The 24,155-nt window shown below is 38.6% G+C and overlaps 2 pseudogenes; both read right to left on the bottom strand.

The window, feature by feature from the left end:
* LOC102486754 (nuclear autoantigenic sperm protein-like) overlaps positions 1–24,155 on the bottom strand; it is a 453,231-nt pseudogene that overhangs the window by 427,559 nt on the left and 1,517 nt on the right.
* On the bottom strand, positions 12,386–15,744 carry LOC106735464 (40S ribosomal protein S24 pseudogene; annotated as a pseudogene).

Below are 24,155 nucleotides of genomic sequence, written 5' to 3'. Positions count from 1 at the left end.
ATTCTAGAGACCACATTGTTTAAAGGACTTCACAACAGCTGTATACCCTGCCAAGTCCTTCCTACCTCTCAAAAACAACTTGAGAAATATATTTTTTTTCTGTACTGTCTCCATATCTCCTGTTCCTTTACCTCTTCATATCTCTTACCTCAGGCTCATTTTATTATTTTCTTGAGGTTAATTACACTGGTTGACTTTGGTTCTAGGCTTCTATACCCTGGATTACTGCCTAGATTTAGTTACACCAATTTCCCAGGTCCTAGTTTATCTACCAGTGTCATCTGAATGGCCCTTGAGTTGTTCACACTTGTCTGAACAGTTAGCAAAACTGCCCTACTTCTTGTTATATCTGGTAAGCTTTTCAGAATACCAACACTTCTTCTGGGTCTCACATATTTCATTTCTTGTCCTTAAAAGAATCGTCAACTATTTTCCATTTGATTAATACCCTATGTTCTTGAGCACCAAAATCAAGTATCATCTCCCTGAGCTCTTGTCTGATGCCCCTGCTACTTGTCTGATTGAGATCCCTTCCACTGCATGGATACAACCTCTGTACACACTCAACTGGGACCATTATTATCTTTTTTTTCACTAGACTTCTTCAAACCATGGGCCATGTTTTCTTTTAGTCTCATTCATTCAACACAGATGGATAAATGGATGGATGGACAGATAAAATAGTAAAAAATAACCTCATTTAATTTTCATAAGAAGGCATTTAAATTTAACTTAACACAGCTCCATGATTTTAAAAGCTATGTTTCTTTAAATATAATATGGTTCTCTTTCATTCAGTAAGTGAATAAATCATGGATGAAAAACAATTAGCTATCCAACTAGTTTATAAACTCTGTAATTGACTTTATTTCTACTTGTAGAATAATAGACTTAATAATCTGATGTTGCTTTCAGTCATCTTAGTAAATTACATTAGTAATTAGTTACATTTTCTTCCTTACCTCACCAATTCCTTCCTTACTCAACAAGAACAAACTACCAAATGCTTTCGTGCATGTTATTTATTTTTAAAAATTTCCAGGGGTTGTATGTACTCACCATAGAGAGACAAAGAGAAAGGGAAAGCAAGGAAGCATCCTGCATGGGGCTGGTCACAACACAATCTCTTCTCCATTTTCCCCTACTGTTGGGATTTAGAGCATGCAAGCATGTTTCTCCAGCCACCAAGTCTGGGCTCAAACTGCACTGTCAGTCATGTGGGACCTAGCCCCCTTAACCATCAGGCCACATGATGGCCCCTAAGCATGTTCTTATACATATGGATAATAATTTAGACAGTTAAGGATTTTCTTATAAGAAATTAAGATTAAGTGTCTAATACTATATGGGTTGGCATAAATATATACAGTTTTTGTTTTTTTGGGTTTTTTTTGAGATCAGCTGCTTAATACTATGACAGAAGCGTTTCTCAAAGTATAAAAACCACCTGTACCAGTATTTCTTGGGCTGCTTATCTCCTACTCTACATTTATAGAATCTGAATTTGGGGATATGAGCTTTAATACTTTAATTTTAGGGACCAGTAGATGGTGTAATGGTTACGTCACTGCACTCCCACATGGCCGACTGGAGTTCAATTCCTGCACCTGGCAGCTTGAAACTCATGCCAGGCACCTGTATGTGTGTGCCCAAAATTCCAAGAGGGAGAATCAATGACAAGGGGATGCAGTATGGTCATCCTCCTGGGAGATTTTTTTCTTGTTTTTGGTTTCTGTCTCTGTCTCTCCAGCCAGTACATGTGCCATATAGCAAAAATCTCTGTACAAAAAAAAAAAAAAAAAGATTTTAGTGAAATATTTGGAGGATATAGAGAAATGACAATGTAATGATAAAGAACCCTGGTGAAGCTTATAAATAACCAGTAAACATTAAAGGTGAAGATAGGTATTATTTACTAGTTAATTTTCTCTGCCCTCTTTAAGATGTTTAGCAGCCAAGACAGCCTCAAAAGCAGAGGTATTCACACACACACACACACACACACACACAAACATGGATGATATATCATCAAAATAAGTATCATCAGATCTAAAAATCTACTCTACCTCATTTGTTACCAGGATAGGTGAGTATATTGGGGGCAGTGGAAGAAGAAGACTCAGTGATGTGTGCTATTCTATGCTTTTGAGACCTTACTCTTAAATTTTCAGAAATTTTACAATCCAGTTACTAAACAGACATTATTAACAATTTAATTATGGGCCAGTCCCATAGCCCAGTGGTTAAGGGAGTTAGATTCGACATGGCTGACTGCAGTTCACATTCCAGGCACACAGCTTTAAAAAACATGCCAGGGGAACCAGCAGGTGGTATAATGGTTATATCACTGGACTCCCATGCAGTGAACCACAGTTTGAGTCCTGGCCCCGGCAGCTTAAACTCATGCTGGGTGCATGGCATATATGCCCAAAATTCTGAGAGTAAAATGGAGGAGAAGGGATTGTGGTGTAGCCATTCCCCCTGAGGGGTAATTTCTCACTTTCTATCTCTCTGTCTCTGTCTGTCCAGTGAGCACATGCACCCTATAACAAAACCTCTCTGAAAAAAAAAAAAGAAAGAAAACATGCCAGTAGTGTATACATGCACACCCAGAATACTGACAAAATAGAAAATGAAGAAGGAATGGCAGTGTGATAATACCCCATTGCGTGTGCTTTCTCCCTCTCTGACTCTCTTTCTCTCTCTTAGTTGAGTGCATGTGCCTTCTGGCAACTAGAAGAAAAAAACTAATTACATAAATTGATAATTCTTGAAGTTGTCTTTAAAACAAAGGTAATAAATCTCAAAATTCATCACTTCATAAATATCTTATTACATCTTCCATTGTCTACTTTTGAAGTAATTTACTTCTATTGTATCTATACAGTATTGGTAGTATACAATAGTGTGCTTTGGTGATTGTCTTCCCAATGTATGTTCAATGATGTCATGTTGATGATTTGAAAGCATATGGTAAGAGTATACCATGGAATTAGCAATGACTATAAATCAGGAACTGATTCATTCTAAAGTTGAAATATTTTTCAACTTTAAAAATACAATTTAGGGGCTGGATGGTGACATGACACTCTGCAACACAGACTCTGCAACATGGAAAGGTTGCTGGTTTGCATTTGCAGATCTTCTTAAGTACACTGGGCACATGGATGTGCCCATGATCCAGGCTGGTTGAAGCTGAAGGTGTTGTCTCTATCTCTGATTCCTTGTTTCTCTTACTTATGGAATAAATAAACAAACTTAAATATATATATTATATTTGTGTGTGTATTCATAATTTTATACGAGGTGAGAAATCACTAGTAAATCACATATTGGTTTTAATGGCAAATTATCGGGCAAGTGTTAGTGGATTGGGAGAAACTCAAGTAGTCAAGTCATGGTTGAACTGCAACTACAGATTGGCTATAGATACAAGAGTTCAGCAAAGGGGCCAGCAGGTGGCATGGTGGTTAAATATGCTGGGCTCCCATATGGCTGACTGCATTTCAAGTCTTGGGCCTAGCAGCTTGTTTTCTCACTTTCTCTCTGTCTTTCTTTCTCTGGTCAAATTAAAAAATAATCATAAATAAAGTTAAATGAAATAATTCCTTAAAAAAGGAGTTTGGCAAAAAAATTGAATATTAAATTTATAATACAAAGTAGTATATTTTATCATTATTTGTAAATTGCATACTACACTTTTTTTCTATAGGGCGTGTGTGCTCCCCAGAGACAGATGGGGAGATAAGAGAGGAGTGAAATATTAATTCCCTGGGGGCACCAGCAGATGGCATAATGGTTATGTTGCTGGACTCCTAGGTAGTTGACTATGTTTTGAGTCCCAGACTCGGAGACTTAAAACTCACTCCAGGTGCATGTGTGTGCATGCCTAAAATTCCAAGAGAAGAATGGAGAAGGGATTATGGGATGGCCATCCCCCCTGGGGGTGATTTCTCATTTTCTGCCTCTCTGTCTTTCTCTGTATCTCTGTCGAGTATATGCACTCTATAACATTAAAAAAAAAAAAAACTCTTAAAAAAATAATCATCCCCTCTTAGGGGATGATCACACTGCAATCCTTTCTCCTTCATTCTCCTCTCAAGATTTTGGGCACACATGCTCATGCACCCAGCATGTTTTTCAACCATGCCTGGGACTCAAATTGTAGTCTGTCATGAGAGATCCAGTCGCCTTAACCTCCATGCCATCTGCTGGCCCACCACTCTTCCTTTTAAGCAGCAAAATTTATAACTTATGTACACATAGATATGAACACTTTTTCTGGAAAGGCAGTTGTTAAACATTTGCTTGCACATCAATGTGCTGTTGTGGAGTGCTAAGTTCAAGTAAATCTGGAGAGCTTATCAATAGTTAGAAACTCTCACTAAAAACTCAATGAAGAAAAAAATATACGTGCATTTTCATGACCTTGGATTAGGGTATGGTTTCTTAAATGTGACACCCAAAGTACTAGTAACCATAGGAAAAAAAAAAAAAGTAGATAAATTCACCGTTATCAAAATTATACTTTTATGATCAATTATTAAGAAAGTGGAAAGAGGGACCAGCAGGTGGCGTGGTGGCTAAGATGCTAGACACTCCCATGTGGCCAACCATGGTTCGAGTCCTGGGCCTGGTAGTTTGCTTTCTCAGTTTCCCTCTCTCTATCTCTCTCTGTCTTTCTCTGCTCAAATTAAAAACAAATGAATAAATAAATAAAATTAAATAAAAATGTAATTATAAAAAAAAAGAAAGTGAAAAGAAAACCACAAATGGGTAAAAATATATACAAATCCCATATCTGATAAGAGACTGGTAACCAAAATAAAGAACTCTGAAAACTCAGCGATAGTAAGTCAAATAACTCAATTTTAAAATACACAGGTAGATCTGAGTAAACATTAAAATAGGCACATGGCAAAATGCTTAATATCATTAACCATTAGGGAAATTAAAATCAAAATCACAATGAGAGGGCCATCCCCGTAGCCTAGTCGTTAAGGGAGCCAGATCCCACATGGCTAACCACAATTCGAATTCCAACCCCAGTAGCTTAAAAAACACACAGGGCTTCAGTACGTGCATGCCTCAAATCCTGACAGGATGGAAGAACAAAGGAGAAAGGATTTCACGAGACCATGCCCCACAGGGTATGCTTTTTCCCTCCCCTCTGTCTTTCTCGTCTTTCTTGGGTGAGCACATATGCCCTCTGGCAATTTTTAAAAAGCGCATCCCTGGTCCAGCCACTATGTAGAACAATATGGAGATTCCTCAAAGATCTACAAATAGAACTACCATGTGATAAAGCAATCCCATTCCTTGGTATCTACCCAAAGGACAGAAGAATCCTTAGTTGAAAAGTGCTTACACAGCTATGTTTATTGTGGCATTATTCACAATTGCTAGGACATGGAACCAACCCAAATGTCCACAAACAGATGAATGGATTGAAAAAATGTGGCACATATACTCTATGGAATACTACTCAGTCATTAAAAAAAAAAAAAAAAAAAAAAAAAACAAGAACCTGGCTTTTGACAGAAAGTGGATGAATATGGCAGATTTACTGCTGAGTGAAGCAAGCCAGGATATGAAGGAGAGACATTATATGGCTCCACTTTTATATACTGACTTCCCGCACTCATGGCCAAAACTGAAAAAGTAGAGAATATAGAAACATAAAAAATGGCTATAGATACCAGATACAGTGTGGGTAGAGGGTGGGAGAAGGAGGATAGTGTGAGGAAAGACATTACGGAGAAAAACAGAGTAGCAAGACATTTATGGGACACAGAAATGGGTTATTATCTGTTCATGACAAAGTGTATAGTATCCCCACCTGGACTTGTGAGGAATGTATTCATGTTAGAACATTCATTTTACAAGCTGATTGACATATGTGATTGAATGTATAAAAGAAATTAAAATAAATTTTTAAAAAATTAGCCAGCATCATAGTGTAACAGTTTGACACTGCACAGAGGAAGTTGGATCCCACATGGCCAACCAAATTTCAACTCTCAACTCCTTGGCTTGAAAAACTCTGTGGGCGCCTATACATTTGCTCAGGATTGGTAGGATAGAGAATTGGAGCAAAACGTACTTCAGCATGATGGATTAATCATGGTGAGGTGGTCTTGGGGGGGCTTTCTCTCTCTCTCTCTCTCTCTCTCTCTCTCTCTCTCTCTCTCTCTTTCTCTCTTAGGTGCACACATACACACACACACACACACACTCGTGCAAAAAATTTTTTTGAAAGAATGAAGTTCAGATGCAATGGATTCAGCAAGGGACATTAAATGCAAGCAATCAATGAGATAAGAAGAAATTCTAACCTTTGCAACCATCCCAGTAGCTCTAGGTTTTATTGGTCCCACTTTACACAGTCACACATTGCGTGAAAGCAGTCACATTACAAGATGCCACAATAATGCAGTGCCAGAATCTAAACCTTGCATTATAGGACTTTGGTCCAAATTTTTCCACCCTTCTAGGGTTAAAATTGAAGAAAAGATGAAAGTCTAAAAATGTGTATACCCACTCTTCTCATTTTACTCTTTTAACCAGAGTACTGCATACAGTTAAAGCAGCATATAAAGTGATTGATGTAGGTGTATTTCAGTCTAGGAAACAGGATAATGCCAATAATGGCCAACAATAGAAAGATTATATTGGAAAAAGTTTACTTGATCTTTAAAACAACATTTATATATTTAAGAACAAAATAATTTATCTGGAATCCTAGTAATGTCATTAATATTTTTCCACACCTTCACAAGTCAAAAATTAAGTACTGTTGTTATTTTTAAATAAAGGCCTGACCTCTAGTGGTTAAATTGGATTAATTCAATTCCTGAGCCCACTGAACAATTAATTAGCCAAATATTATAACTTCTGTAATGTAAAGCAATAGGCAAAATACAGTTCTACCTGTAAAATATTTTGGTAAAAAATAAATCAAACTGAAATCTTATTTAGCCTTATGGCTTCACAAGCAGTTAAGAGGAAATTTTAAACATAAACATGTAATTAAACAATACCAATCTAGAATGTGGTAAATCCTAGTGCACAAAAGATACAGTTTATTTTATTTTATTTTCAAATAAGTAAAAAATATTTTAAAGTAGTAAAGGAATTCTCTCTCTCCCCTTCCACTCAGCCCTCTCCTACCTCTCAGGAGTGTACTCTTGCTTTTATTTAATAAACTACCCTTTGTTTTTGCTATCGGCATGTTTTGTTCAATTCTTTTTCTGAAATACCATGAACATGGACATTGATGAGACCATCTTACAATATGTATTGTGGTGAGCCAAGCAAGGAATGTGGCACTTTAGACTACTCCAATGTCATAACAAAGACTCATCTGCTACTTATGGAAAACTTGAAGAACTGGGAGATGGGAAATAACCACTTGATCCCATAGGACTCATCCCTTAGCTGTTCTAGACTCTAATGCTGGCTTTTGACTTGTGGAGGAATGCACAGTTCATTCTGGCTACCCGTTGTACCCCTACTGAGAAGAAATGAATCTTAGATGCAGCATGCAAAGAAACAGGTGCTGTATATTTGCTAGGACCTCACAAGGACACTTTCTAGAAGACACTCCCCACAACTGACCCTGAATGAGATTATAATACCCAACTGGAATGAACTGGAGAGCTAAATTCCTACAGGATGTCTGGGCAGCAATAAGACTTGAGATACAAAAGCTTATAAATTATGACAAACTAAGAAGTATCATACAGGAAAAAGATGAAAACCTAGCTGCCTTCTATGACAGGAAAGTTAAACCAACAGCATGCACAGAAAGGACAACTTATGCCTGTGAGCCACTGGAGGATTTGAAACTTTTCTTCCAAAAGAAGCAGACATTGAGATGTAATAAATATTAAGATGGGAAACTCTATAATATTTCTCCTACTCTTTGGTTTATATGCAAGCAATATCATGGGAGAAAAAGGTCCATCTATTGAAAAAATGTTATACATCAGTTATTTATATAAAACCTTAGAACTGACCCATTATCTCTTAAATTTCTCCAACCCAAATTTGGCTAAGGACTGCTATTTACTCTCATCCTCAGCTCAATATGCAGCCGTCCTTATTCCTATTCATCTACGAACCACTAATGCAAAGACTCATCCTAAATATAGAGGAGGGCCACCTTTCCAGTCAATAAATATACAGGAGTTGAAGGATTTTAAAATAACTGAATGGATTAAGAACACACTGATAAGAAGGGCAGTTAATCTTCTCAGACCCTTCCAATGAAACTTAGCCACTAAAGCCTCACTGAGAATCCATTTGGAGACCGAGAACAGTGACTACTCCCTTAAAATTCCAGGAATCCATCTGTATTTAAAAACAAACAAACAAACAACTCATGATACAACCCAAGGACAACCACTAGGTGCCTTAGACCAGTTTCTCTGTAATCATATTATAGTAATACAGTCTCCTAAGGATTAGGCTAATTACTAGGTAACTCAATATGCACCGGTCAGCAAGATGCTGGGTGTGCAGGGAAGCCTCAAATTAATTCTTCTACCCTACTGAACAAAAATTCTGGATATTATCAAGAGATATCTAACTAATGCACTAGCATCTTTCCCTGGCATGACTGAACAAACCCACAGACCAAAGAATGTTTCCTTGTATCTAAAGGTAAAAGCCTAACCACCTGGGTTTATGTAGACACATTGTTACTATTTATACTGGGGAAACAAAACCCTGGGATCCACACTAGATATCTCCCATGGGCCATATCAACCACTTATGGGAGCAACCTTGGCCAGAAGCTTTTTTCACCTGGGAAAACAAAAATAACTAATATCTCTTTACTATTGACCTGGGATTTTGACCTGGTATTTTCTTTCTTTGTGGCACCACTTCCTATTTGTGCCTACCTGTCAACTGGACAGAAACCTGTAGGCTGGTTTGTCTCTCCCTGGAGATCACCGCTGCCCCCCAATAATCAGTCACTAATTGTCCCCCTAACAGCTCATATGAGGAAAAAAACAAAACAAAACAAAACCAAACCATACAGCTTATTCCCCTTCTAGGAGGGTTAGGTGTCACCACCAGGATAAAGACAGGGGTTACCAGTCTGTCCACCTCTCTCTCTTATTATCTACTAAGCAAAGCAAGCAAGATTGTGGAAAAGATGCAGTGTGTGTACCCACTTAATATATACTGAATGTCGGTACTCTATGGCAGAAATTGAAAGATTGGAAGGTATAAAAGTATGGAAAGCAATTGTTGATACTAGAGATAGTGCAGGAGAAGGATGGGAAATAGAGAATGAGGAGGTAATCAAGTGGAAAAAAGAAAAAAAAACATTTAAGGGACAAAAAAATGGAAAATTATCTGTTGATAATGTGTATAGTAACACCTTTGATGGAATCCATATACGGTGTATTTGTAATGGGAAAATTCATTCAGCATGCTGTAATGATACACAGTGATTGAATGTAAAAATAAAAATAAAAAGTTATCCAAGGGGCTGGCAAGTGGCATGGTGGTTAAGGCATGGACTCCCACATGGCTGACCACAGTTCAAGTCCTGGACCTGGCAGCTTGCTTTCTTTTTGTTCAGATTTTTTTAAAATAATAACAAATAAAATTTAATTATTCAAAAATTTTATCCAATGAACTCTCAGATAAACTAACTTAGATAAAATAGCTCAAAATATTCTAACTCTCTAAGATCAAATATATTCACTGGCAAGACTGGTACTTCAAAATGAGGTGGGGGGTTAGACCTTCTGACTGTAGAAAAGGGTGGGCTCTGCCTGTTTATTGAAAAAAAAGTGCTGTTTCTACATAAAACCATCTGGTCTCATAAGAGATACTACCAAGAAATTGGCTGATAGGGTTTCACAAATCTGACAATGGTCAGATTCATGGGAAAACTGGTCATAACTCTGGAACTGGAGCCCACAGCTGTTGTCCTTCTGAGTCCCCTGTTAATGCTAATTCTCACCATAGTCCCTTAAATATCCTAAGTTTATCTCTTCTCACTTACAGGTTATAAAATTGTGAATGACCATACAACAGAAAAACTAACCTCTCCCAGACCTACCTGAATCCTACTGTGAGTCATCCAACACCAAGATAGCCCTCTCAATGACATACTTCAGAATTATCTCAATGACCTGACCCTACTTTCCCACCTAAATCAGATAGGGTGAGAGTTCCATGGTCTCTGGTAGATAAGGCCAACTCACCTTTCCAGGATTTAAGCAGTTACAGAAGATGGATCATCAACCTTCAACTCCCCAGATTTATGAGGATCATGCCTCTCAGGGGGAAATGAGGCAGGAAGAAAGCCAGAAAATGGACATGGGTAAGAGAGGGTTAGAATGTCTCTCTATACTGCTAGTCTGGAAAACTGATCAGGGTGGAAAATTTTCTGCCCAATATAATGTAGACAGATTTCCAGTAAGGAGTATCTAGCTGATTTAGCCATAATTAATATGGCCAATGATATGAATCAATGGGCCCAGCCACATTTGATGGAATCAATGAAATGAGTCTGTGGACCCAGCCACTTTTGACAGAGCCAATGAGATGAGAGCAATCAGTGGGCCCAAGCAATAACCAATGGCATGCCTGGATTAAAAAATTATAAACCGGGACCAGCAGTTGGCATAACGACTATGTCACTGCACTCCCATGTAGTCGACCACGGTTCGAGTACCTGTGGCTTAAACTCACACCAGACACGTATGCATGTGTGCCCAAGATCCCGAGAGGAGAATGGAGGAGAAGGGATTGCAGAATGGCCATCCCCCTGTGGGGTGATTTCTTGCTTTCTGTCTCTCTGTCTCTCTCTGTCTTTCTGGTGAGCACACACACCCTATAGCAAAAACCTCTCCAAAAAAATTATAAACCTCACAAAACGTAACTGCTGGAGTCCTTGAGCCTCTCTCTCTCCATTTGGGCCTGCTCCTACTTTACAAGAGTGTACTTTCGTTTTACTTAATAAACTATGCTTTGCTTTTACACACACAAGAAAAGGTGGTAAAGGACAAAGTTATTCTAAATTATCATCATGGATTTAAAATGTCTTATGATACTTCTAGATTGAAAGTGTCATGTTAAACAAATACAATGTGTAGACCTTGTTCAGATGTTGATTTGAACAAAGTATTCTTAATTGTGAAAACTAGGGCATACAAACTGAATATTATCTGATACATATTTATATAGTTCATTTTAAAATTGTGATGTTGATATTTTGATTACTTCTTAAAATGATCTCTTAGAGATATATGCTGAAGTGTTTAAAATCAACATTTGAAAAATACTACAGAATATAATTACATGTAGAGAGAACTACATACGCAAAGGCCCTAGGACAGAAAAAAGTTTGATATTTCAGGAACAAGAAAGAAACCAGAATGGAGCAAATAAGGAATAGAGAAGAAATAAAATCAGAAAGGTGGCAAATGTATAGATAATTAGGGTTCAGTAGGATTTTTAATGAGATGAAAGTGATCAGAGTATTTTATCCAGAGTGATATTATCCAATTTGGGTATTTAAAAGGTCATCCTGACTCCCATATGGAAAGCTGACACTTGATAGACAACGGTGAAGACAGGGCAACTAGTTAAAAATCGACTGCAATAGTCTATCAGAAAGATGGCAGCTTGAACCAGGATGGTAAAAAGTATTCAAATTCCAGTTATATTTTGAAAGTAGAGCTGACAAGATTTGCTGATGGCTAAATGTGGAACATGAGAAAGAGAGGAATTAAAGATGGCCACAGTTTTCTGGCCTGAGCTACTTGGAAAGATAGAGTTGTCAACTGCTGAGAAAAGAAAGATAGTAGTAGAAGGTTTAATGGAGGACTTACAAGTTCATTATCTACCATGTTAAATTTGAAATGTTTATTAGAATGTTCAAGAGCAGACATCGTATGAATCTGGAGTGCAGAGAAGTAATCTAGGTTGGACACATAAATACAGGCGTTGTTAGATTACCATTCACTTTCATCTGTCTTAGCCTCTAAAATTTCTCCATTTTTTAAGTTGAACCACACATAATTGCTATTTTCATGGGGCAAAAAATGGTCAAATATCAGCAATTCCATATGATTCACCTAAATATGGAAAGTATTCCTACCCATTTTACAAGGCAGCTGAAATGCTCAAATAAGATTAACACAGATGAAGAAAGTTTACATAATAAAAGTTGAAAGCATTGTTTTGACACCTATGCAGTTTTGCTTCCCATGATTTGTTACCTGTGCCCAACTCTAGCAGAAAAATAATAAATGGAAAGTAACAAAAATAACTGTAAGTTTTAAATTGTGTGAAATTTAGAACAATGCGATAAAATCTTTTTTTCACATGAAAATTTTTTAGTGTATTAATTCTCTCATGAAAAAATCCGCACAATCACCGCAGATAGTCATTGCAGAATCTTTACTCCTTTGACTGTTCTCCGATCTCCAGCTCACTTTTTGCCAACACCAACATTGGCCTTTGCGGTCCCTCTGAATTTCTTCTTTCTGTTCTTGTGTTCCTTTTGCTGTTTTCTTAATGCCCTTTTCTCCTCATAAAGGCCATGTCTTGCAAGTCTATGTTTGGTTTCATTTTTCTTCACGTAATCCAAAGAATCGTAAATCATGCCAAAGCCAATTGTCTTGTCACCACCAAAATAGGTTCTGAACCCAAACATAAAGATGACTTCTGGTGTGGCCTTGTATATCTTTGCTAGTTTTTCCCGAATTTCTGTCTTAGGTACTGTTACCTTCCTGGGGTGAAGGACATCAATGACCATTTGTTTCCTCTGAAGTAGTCGGTTGGTCGTGAATTTCCTGGTTCAGATAGTTACCATGTCATTTATGATGGCGGTATATCCTCAAGCAGCCAGGTAGGAAAAGAGCAATGAGTGATAAAATCTTAAATTATTCTGCTCTGTCCTGCCTGGAGCATGACTCATTCCTTTTTCCAGTTTATCTATACTGTCCACCACTTAGTAGCATTGTCGGTTAACTGATCAACTGTTGAGCATGATAGTGCTTGTGTTCAAGTCACCCTTATTTTACTTAATCATGGCCTCACAGTACAAGAGTAACAATGCTGGCAATTTGGATATGCCGAAGAGAAGCTGTAAAGTGTTTCCTTTTAAGCAGGAAGGGGAGTTTTTCCTTAATAAGGAAGGAACAAACATTGTATGCTGAGGTTGCTAAGATCTATAGTACAGTAAGATATTTCAAGAGAAAAAACATATTTACTTAACTTTTATTGCAGTATATTGCTATAATTATTTTATTATTAGGTATTGCTGATCTCTTTTTTGTTGTTGTTGCTGCTATATGGTGTGTGCCCTTGCCAAAGAGAGAGGGAAAGTGAGAAATCACCTCCAGTGGGGAGGACCACACCATAGTCCCCTCTCCTCTAGTCTCCTCTCAGGTTTTGGGGCATGCAAGCACTCAAGCTCAGTGTGCAGGACTTGAATTACTCAGTAGATCATTTGGGATCCAGCTGCTTTAATGTCTGTACCACCTGCTGGCCCATATTGTTGTATCTTACCATGCCTAATTTATAAATTAGACTTTATCATAGGTATATATGTATAAGAGAATACATACATGGTATTCAGTACTATATGTTGCTTCAGGCATCTATGGGAAGGGATTCTGGGAATGTATTCCCCAAAGATAAGGGGGATGAGTTTGGGAGGCCATTAGACTGAGGTAGCTTTAATGTCCTGGTTCTTATGTAATCAAATTCAAACCTAACTCAGATTATCTCCAATTCGTCTCTCTCTCTCTCTTTTTTCTTTTCCTTTGATTTCATTCTTTATCATGTTCATCTTTGGGAAAAAGTCAGATACCGGTTCTAGAAGATAGAAACTTGGGTTTACCTTGTGCCAGTGAAAACCCCACATGCTACGGAATTTCATGCCAAAGTCATTGAGCTTCCTTTTGACAATCTCAATGAGACAATAACTTGGGAGTTAGCAATTCACCAATTAGAATTTAGAAATCTCTCTCTAAAAAAAAAAAGCTGAAAAATTATTATACCTTATAGAATAATGGTTCTCAAACATCAATGCACTTAAGAATCCCAAGAGGTGTTAGAAAAAGAAGCTGTTTTATCTTTAAGTGTGTTATCTTGTTGTTGTTTACTACTTTGCTAGAGAGTGCATACGCTTTCTGGAGAAAGACAGAGAGAGAAAGAAGAAAAGTAAAAAAGTAACCCTAATCAGAGACAGTCACTCTGCAATCCCTTCTCTATTTCTCTTTTTGGGATTTTGGACATGCACACACACACACACATCAAATATGTTTTCCAAACTGTTAGTCCAGGATTCGAACTGCATTCAGCTATGTGGATTCCAGCTGCCTTAACCACCATGCCATTGGTGGCCTAAAACTGTTCTTAATTGAAACAAATTTTCCTAAATTCAAAATAAAATGAGTACATTAAACTCAATGGCTTAAAGATCTAAATTTATAAATTAATAATTTTAATAAATTGAGTATTCACTAAAACACCAGCAACTTCAACTATTTTTTAAGCCTGAAATTTTCCTTCCTCAGGACAATCAGTAATGCAACTAACAAGTCCTCTTGCCTTTATAACCCATCCACACTTCTCCCTTTCCTTGATTTTAACTATAATATTATCCTTATGCCATTTATTAATAAATTAATCACTTTTACTAGGGAGTCTCTTCTAAGCTTGTTGAGTCTCCAGATCTGATAAGAGTTGGGGTGATCCAGCCACTAAATGTTCATGGTAGACTCCACCTATGAGGACAAAAGCATCATACCATTAGTCTATTACCCGCTGACTGCAACAATGCTTATATGAGGTAAACTGTACAGAAGAAACACAGAATTTGTATCTCTAAAAAGAGAACTATTTTTTTAACAACAACAACAAAAAAAACAAAAACAGTACTAACTATACCATTTGGTGCCACAAGATGTCATTTATATATGAATTTTCAATGTACGTATAATAGAAACAATTTTAATCCTTCAGCATTTTTTGAGGCCCTAATTTGTGAGGATGCCCAGTTATGCATTCTGGATGATTAAAACACACACACACACACACGCACACACAAATACATTATGATTCTCAATCTCAGGAGTATAAAAGTACTCAGAGAATCAAATGTTTGTTTGAATAGCTAAATATAATGCATAGTACATTCAATACAAAGCTAGAAATACATAATCCCAAAGCAAAAATTACTCCGGACAAAATTAAACAAGCAAGGAAGACTTTATTCAAGGTTATTACAATAGGTGAGAACAATCAGAACACATATGAATTTGACTTCACTTAAACCGGGGGAGGGAGAGGCTTCCCACAGGGTAAGGGTGGCAATTTTTTTAATATTTGTGTTATTATGGTAAATTACACATAAGACAAAAGTTAGTACTTTACCCATTTTCAAATGTACAGTTGAGTGGTACTGAGTATAATGTACAAACATCACTGTCCACTTCCACAACCTTTGAACCATTCCAAACAGAAACTTTATACTGATTAAATAATACCTCTGTATTTCTACCCAACTCCTCCCCATAACCTCTGGTAAACTGTTCTTTCTGTCTCATGAATTTGACTGCTCTAGGTAACACACATAAGAAGAGTAGACAATATATCATAATGTTTTCAAGGTTCATTCATGTTACAACATGTATCAGAATTTCCTTCCTGCCTAAGACTGAACATTATTGCAATGTATGCATATACCACACTTTATTTACCCATTTCTCTATTGATGGACACTTGGATTTTTTTTTTAAGAGGTTGTTGTGTGAGCTCACCAGAGAGCTGAAGAGAGAGAGGCAGAAAATGAGAAATAACTCCCCTTGGGGGATGGCCATGCTGCAATCCCTTCTCCTCCATTTTCTTCCATTCTCTTCTCAGGATTCTGGACACACAGGCATGCGTGGCCAGTGTTGAGTTTTATGTCCGGGATTCAAACCACAGTCAACTATATATGAGTCCAGCAATGTAACCATTAAGCCATCTGCTGGTCCTGACATTTGAATTCTTAACAGCTTTTGGCTATTGTGAATAATGCTGCTATGAACATTGGCATACAAGTATCTGTTCGGAGTTCTGCTTTCAGTTCCTTTTGGTATATTTCTAGAAGTAAAACTGCCAGATCACATGGTGATTCTATGTTGAACCTTCTAAGGAACCCACATACTATTTTCTATAGCAGCTACACCATTTTATATTCCCACCAACAGTGTACAAATATCCCAATTTCTTCACATCCTTGTCAACATTTGCTATTTTGTTACTCTATTTTTTTTTTTTTTTTGGAGAGGTTTTTGCTATAGGGAGCATGCACTCACCAGAAAGACAGAGACAGAGAGACAGAAAATGAGAAATCACCCCCCCCGGGGGGGATGGCCACGCCGCAATCCCTTCTCCTCCATTCTCCTCTCGGGATCTTGGGCATGCACGCACATGTGTCCGGTGTGAGTTTAAGTCACTGGGTCCGGGACTCGAACCGCAGTCGACCACATGGGAGTCCAGCGACATAGCCATTATGCTAACTGCTGGTCCCAATTTTATTATTCTGTTTAGTGGTCATCCCAATAGGTGTCAAGTAGTACTTCATCATAGTTTTGGTTCATACTTCCCTAATGAAAGGTGAACATCTTTTCATGTGCTTATTGCCATTTGTACATCTTTGAAGAAATGTTTATTCAATTCCTTTGCCCATTTTTAAATTGATATTTTGTTGAATTGTAGAAGTGCCTTTTGCATTCTTTATGTGTGTGTCCATCTCATAAACGTGATTTGCAGATATGTTCTTCCATTCTATTGGTTACTTTTCCTGTTGATGTACAAAAGTTTAGTAAAAAGTTTTAAAAGCTAGATAAGTCCCAACAGAAGAAAAAAGCTGGATTAGAAGGACAGTAGGCCATTTGTGCTAATTGATCTTACCCCAAAGAAAAGTAAACTTTCTTATATCTTCATGATAGGAGGTACTTTTTTAACTTGCAGCTAGGCACACACTGATGTTAGGTTATTACCCTCCCACAGAGCCTGGAGACAGAAACACTATCTCCCTTGATTACATTTCAAAGGAAAGACCATCCCGGAGAATGATACTCCTGGGTTATAGAATCACAGCAAATTTTTTAATACTGTAAATGATCACATTTAGCAGATGTCATAATGGTTACATCCCTGGACTCCCATAGGGCTGACCCTTGTTCAAGTCCTGAACCTGGCAGCTTGAAACTCACACCAGGCATGTGTGTGTAAGTCCCCAAAATTCCAAGAGGAGAAGGGAGGAGAAGGGTTAGCAGCATGGCCATCTCCCCGGGGTGTGATTTCTTGTTTTCTGTCTCTCTTTCCAGTGAGCACACACATCGAATAACAATAATCTTTCTAAAGAATAAATAAATAAATCCTGTAAATGATCTATAAAAAAGAGAGTTCAGGAGCCTAGAGTCTGGAAGAAATTCTGTCTAAGGTTTAATTAGGCTGAAGGGAACACTTTAACTATCTTGGTCAAAATAAAGCATTTGGGACATCAGAGATGAGATAAAATTCTATCCAGAGAAAGTTCAGAAAGTATATCTGAGGTGTTAACATTTATGTGGCCTAGAAGGCTGGTGTTGGATTCAAGAAGCAAATTAGTTGAAAAGAAAAATGGCAAGGAACATTATTAGCTTAAAGTTAATAAAAAGTTTGGGACCAGCAGTTGGCGTAATGGCTATGTCACTGGACTCCCACGTAGTCGAATGCGGTTCGAGTCCTGGACCCGGTGGCTTAAACTCACGACGGGCGCATGTGTGTGCATGCCCAAGATCCCAAGAGGAGAATGGAGGAGAAGGGATTGTGGCGTGGCCATACTCCCTGGGGGGTGATTTCCTGCTTTCTGTCTCTCTGTCTCTGTCTGTCTGTCTGGCACGCGCACACGCCCTATAGCAAAAACGTCTCAAAAAAAAAAAAGCTAATAAAAAATTCATATCAAGGTGGTAGACAGTGCAGCTAATGAAACACCAGGATATAATAGCAGTTATCTTTGGAAGACTCAGTCTGCAAACATGGATGGACTCAGATCATGGAGGGTTAATGTCATATTAAGGATGCAGACTTTATTTGTGGATGCTGAGGGTTCAACAACAAAAAATTAATAAGGGGTATTCAACATGATCTAATTATTACAATATGGAAAACAGCCAGTGAGGGAGAGACTGGCAAAAGGCTTTGCTCATCAGTCCTTCCCACTGCCACCATAATGCCTGGCACACCTAGCAGAAGAGCTGTTAATAGCCAGCAAGCAGGACCTCCTCTGAAACTGCTGCAACCACCCCGTTCCCCCACTTGCCCCGTCCCATCCTTGGAGGAGTGGTTTGAGCCAGAAAAGAGCAATACAACAGAGAGACAAGCATTATGGAAGGGGGGAGAAAGTAATATTCATAAGGAAATAATTTTCACTCAGAGCAGAGACTGGTAGCCAAGGATTCAACTTTAGATTGAGAACATTTTAATTGGGGATGGGAGGACCAGGACAATAGCCCTGACAGCAACCATAGGAAGACAGAGAGGCCACTGATTAATAATTTGCATCACAAGCACTGGACGCAGCCAGATTTGGGTGGGCATCTGTTGTTGGTCATTGTAAGAACGAAAAGAATATTTGTGCAAGGAGGGTGCAAGGCTCATCTTCTCCAGTTGAAAACTGGGGAAAATAATAATATTTCCTCCACAAGATTGCTATGAGTATGAAATATAAAGCCCTTAGCACAATGTGTAGTGCATGCTCAATAATTGTTGTCAAAGAAAACATTATTCTGACAAGTCTTAAAATGACAAGGAAGACTTTACTCAGGACTATTGTGACAGGTATAGATGTCAAAAATGTCACAAAAGGGGGAGAGATCAGGCTCAATTCCATATACAAGGAAAAGTGGGGGTTTACAGAAAAGGAGTATGTTGAGGAGGTCAATAGATGAAAAAATAAATAAGGAATTTCAAGGATAGAGGAGATTCTTAATAAACCTATTTAACAGTATTCTTGCCAAAAAGAGGCCAGGGTAGTAGATCTTGAGTGTGACTAGATACCTAGGATAGAAAAGTCTTTCTAAATAAATTTGACAGAATACTTTAGTTCTGCTAAAGGAAGACAAACAGGGAAGAGGGGAGGAAGGGGACCTAAGGTCAAGGAGCAGTCACAACAAGAGGGCTCAGAGAAGCCTGTCTAAACTTTGGCCAAGGTGAGGTTCTTTGTTACTGTTAGGTATTGCTGTTTAATACCTCATAGGACTGTAAGGATAAAATGAAAGAATGCACATCAAACACTGAAAATTGGGCTCAATACATATTTCTAAATGATTAGCAGTAAAACTAGTAATTAAGAGTGTTGGTTTTTTGTTTGTTTCTTTCTTTTTTGGGGGGAGAGGTTTTTGCTATAGTGTGTGTGCACTCGCCAGACAGAGACAGAGAGACAGAAAGTGAGAAATCACCCCCCCACGGGGGATGGCCATGCCGCAATCCCTTCTCCTCCATTCTCCTCTCGGGATCGTGGGCACGCATGCACACGTGCCCAGTGTGAGTTTTAAGCCACCAGGTCGGGAACTCGAACCGCAGTCGACTACGTGGGAGTCCAGAGACATAGCCATTACGCTAACTGCTGGTCCCCGAGCGTTGTTACCAGAACCAAACTTCTTAGATTCACAACCTGGCTCTGCTATGCACTATTTCCTGTTTGTAATACCAGAAAAATAATAGTACCTACCTTGCAAGGTTCTTATGAAGGTTATAAGAATTAATTAGTGCAAAAAAGGCTTAGAGCAATCTGACTTCATAGTTCACAAATGTGAGGCAAGTTCACTGTGTGGGGGTTACCAACTTGTCTGAGTCCAGTGAGGGAAAGCACCCTCCACACAAAAGTTAATGAAATTGGTTTACAACTTAACAGCAGCAAAAGACAACAAAACCCTTCAATTTTGTTTTCCAAACTTTCTTCCATAAGAAAGAGAGAAAGAGTTCCCTACCCAACCCCCCAACTAGTCTCCACACTGCACTCCACTCCTAGCCTCAGTCAGCCCTGGATCATGAACATGCACACACACCTGGTATGGTCATGGAGGACTCTTCACAAACCCAGAACTTTCCCATGTGCGTCAGTCTCACACAGTATTATGCTACAGATATGCCACTGTTCAGTCCTCTAGGAGTCTATGATTATTGCAATCCAGTCCCCCAAAGCTCAAGAAAGCTGGGGCAAATAGAGCCTCAACTGCATGTGTCCCAATTTTTAGCCTATCACTGCATAGCAAACAGAAATATCTGAAGCAGGGATAATTATAAAGAAATGGAAGTTTAATAAATAAAAGTTCTCGTGGCTGCAAAGTCCAAGGACATAACAAAATAGCAGAAGGGAGAACCTTGACCACAGGAGATTGTGGTCTGGATCCATGTGCTTTCTCTTTCCACCTCAGGTCTCATTGTCTTTCCTTACATACCCCTTCATAACTCAGTCATAGAGTTCCTCTTTCTCCCAGTGATGTCACATCTAAAGGTCTTACCCTGGGACACCATGAAAGAATTAAGTTTTCATTAATTTCATGGAAGAGTTAAGTTGTATTGATTGTATTTAGACTACAAGCAGTACAGGGACCAGCAGTTAGCGTAATGGCTATGTTGCTGGACTCCCATGTAGTCGACCACAGTTCAAATCCTGGACCCGGTGGCTTAAACTCACGCTGGGCACATGTGCACGCATGCCCGAGATCCTGAGAGGAGAATGGAGGAGAAGGGACTGTGGCGTGGCCATCTCCCCTGGGGGGTGATTTCTCACTTTCTATCTGTCTCTCTCTGTCTTTCTGGCAAGCGTATGTGCCCTATAGCAAAAATGTTTAAAAAAAAAAAAAATACAAGCAGTACAATCAAGTACCAACACTTAAATTTCCGGGAGACATCCAATCACTACCTACTAAGGCTAAATTACAAAATATGAAACTATGGGGACAAGGCATGATTCAAATTGTACCACTCCACTTGCTCTTCAGCTGAGAGACTGCAGAAAGCTGCATGTTCTGAATTTTATACCCAGTATCATAGTATTTGCTAGGCTAAAGTGTTGTAGAACATCCTTTTCTGGGATGGTGGGCAGGAGCTACTTGACCAACTCACCCCATCTAAGGATGTTGCATTCCTAGCACATTTTACAATTATTCCTAAGAATTAGGGCTGAGAAGGGGAGAAAACTAGGTCCAAGATTATCATCCAGAGTACTGTCCTACAACAATAAAGGACTGATACTATTATCATGACTTGGAGGTTAGCTATATGAACTACAGTTTATCTTTCTTTCATTAATTCAATTTTTATTGAGTAGTTTCACTTTGCCGAAAACCTCCTGGACATCAGAAAGAGTTAAAAATAAAGTGCTCAAGATTTAGCAAAGGAAAAAGACAATCATATTCTAGAGTAAATGCTGATAGAAGTAGACATAGGAAGCCAAGGGACCCAGAGTCAGAGCACTGAACTCAGTCATAGAAAAAAGGAGGGGAAAAAAGGATAGCAGTGTGATCACTACCCTATTGGTGGGGTGGGGTGCTTTCTATTCTCTATCTTTGACACACACACACACATGCCAGCAGTTAAGGATATAAAAAAAGCAATTCCTGGCCCAGGAGGTCATACAGCAGTAATGCAACTGGACTCAGAGGTAAAAGGTAAGTCCATGACCTGAGGCTTCCCTCTACACAATAGCTATGCCGAGGATCTGGACCAGTCATGACTGGAAATGGATATAGTGTGAAGACCCTGTTAGGGGTGCTTCTCTCTCTCTCTCTCTCTCTCTCTCTCTGTGTGTGTGTGTGTGTGTGTGTGTGTGTGTGTGTGTGTGTGTCTCACTCATAGAAGAAATAAATCAACTTAAAACTTTTAATAATGAAATTAAATATAAAAAATAAAATAATCAATTGCTAAAGACAAAAGCAAAACCAAATACATCTCTGTATCGTATTGCTCTCATAACCAACAAGAAAGAAATTATCTTAAATGACTTAAGAATGGGTCAGCCAGTGTCGTGGTGGTTAAAAAGACTGGATCCCACGTGGCTGACTATACGGTTCAAGTCCTGGACCCTGTGGCTTGAAAAACCTGCTGGAAAATCCCAAAAGAAGGGAGAAATGAAGAAAGGACTGCAATCGGACCAAGCTCCCTGGGGTGTGCTTTCTCTCTTTCAATCTCTCTTTTTCTTTCTGTCTCTCTCGGTTAAGTGCACATGCTCTCTGGCAAATTACAATAAAAAGGCAGCAGCAGCCTACAACCTTTATATGCAACTCAAGTGAAAATACAGATACAATAGTACCCTATTATTTAGGGGGGATATAGGTCTGAAACCGATAGTACCAAACCTTATACATTGTAGGTTTCTTCAATCTGTTAAACCAAACAGTTATTAAGTGACTAATGGGCAGGTAATACATATGAGATTGATACACTGGACAAAGGGGTCATTCACGTCTTGCTCTCAGAATGGAGCAGGATGGCTCAAGATTTAATCACACTACTCAGGACAACATGTAATTTAAAAGACTCATGAGTTTTTCATTTCTGTAATTTTCTCTGAATTTTTTTTTTTTTTTTTGGAGAGATTTTCACTGTAGGGCGCGTGCACTCGCCAGACAGACAGAGACATAGAGACAGCAAGCGAGAAATCAGCCCGCAGGGGGGATGGTCACGCCGCAATTCCTTCTCCTCCATTCTCCTCTCGGGATCTTGGGCACGCACGCCCAAGCGCCCGGCGTGAGTTTTAAGCCACCGGGTCGGGGACACGAACCGCGGTCGACTACGTGGGAGTCCAGCGACATAGCCATTATGCTAACTGCTGGTTCCCTCTGTAATATTTTCAAGCTGAGGTTGACTGCAGGTAGGTAACTGAAACCACAGAAAATGAGACCACAGGTAAGGAGAGACTACTGTACATTCTAAGGACCAAAGTCTACCAAAAAAAAAAAAAAAGCTAAATGCTTTTAATCTTATTTTATTGAGAGAGAGAAAAAGAAATGGGAACCCTCTGTTGGAATCCCACATGGCTGACCACTGTTCGAGTCCCAGACCTGGCGGCTTGCTTTCTCACTTTCCCTCTCTCTCCCTCTTGCTCTGTTCCTCTCTGGTCAAATTAAAATAAGTAAATAAATAAAGTTAAATTAAAAAATAATTCTAAAAAAGCAAAAGAAATGTGCACCCTCAATAGGGTCTCATGATGCCATAACCCTTAGCCCTAAGCACTCCAGCTGGCCAGGATCATGGGAGCCCATGCACATGCCAAGCATGTTTCAGGCTGACCTGGGATCAGAACTGAGGTTTTTCACATGGCTCCAGAATTGCAGAGCAATACACACTTCCCCCTGTGCTATCATTGCTGGGTCTTAAGTTTTAAATATTTCAGTGATTATATTATTGGTGGTAGTCTTATATTATTTGTGTTATTATTTTGAGACTGTTATGTCAGATAAGGCAAGGAGTAATTATTTGGGGGTAGTTGTAGACCAACATTTGCAGTGTAGGAAAAAGACCACATGGATGATAAACCAAAGGGTTAAATAAAAACTCTACTAAAGTAAATTAGAATTGGAATGCCTGTGTAATTTCATGATACATGTTATCACATATTTATACTTTGTTTCTATTTATATTTGTAAATACACTTATTTCCTAGCTCTGTACACTGAAATTCTTAGAAACAATGACTAATCCAGTAGCCACCAACATTACAGTGACCAGGTTGTAGACTACCTTGCCACAAAAACAAACCAGGGCTCAGTATAAGTTTGGGGCTTTTTTCACATAATATATGCTGGGGACAAAGTGATATTTTTCACTTTTTACAGACACACATTACTCCATTATGCCAACCTTCCTTGGTTCGAGTTATCTTTTGATGAAAATTTTGTTTCTTCTATATTTGTACTATAATATATAGTAATCATTGTAATGACTTGTCCTTTTTTTTAAGTTATGAGAAAATCATTTCTACTTTAGCAACAATCTAAGTGAGATTGCGTGGGAGACACTGGGTAAGACCAGAAGCATAAAGAATAGGAAGCAGGGAATTGTGGTCACCTAGGTGAAGATACAGTAAACTAAAACAAGAACCATCCATACAAAAGAGATCATTTAGAAGCCAGGAA

This window comes from Tupaia chinensis, unplaced genomic scaffold (genome assembly GCF_000334495.1).
Source record: "Tupaia chinensis unplaced genomic scaffold, TupChi_1.0 Scaffold000402_1, whole genome shotgun sequence".
NCBI classification, from domain to species: domain Eukaryota; kingdom Metazoa; phylum Chordata; class Mammalia; order Scandentia; family Tupaiidae; genus Tupaia; species Tupaia belangeri.
This window is presented reverse-complemented; position numbering and strand designations above follow the sequence as displayed.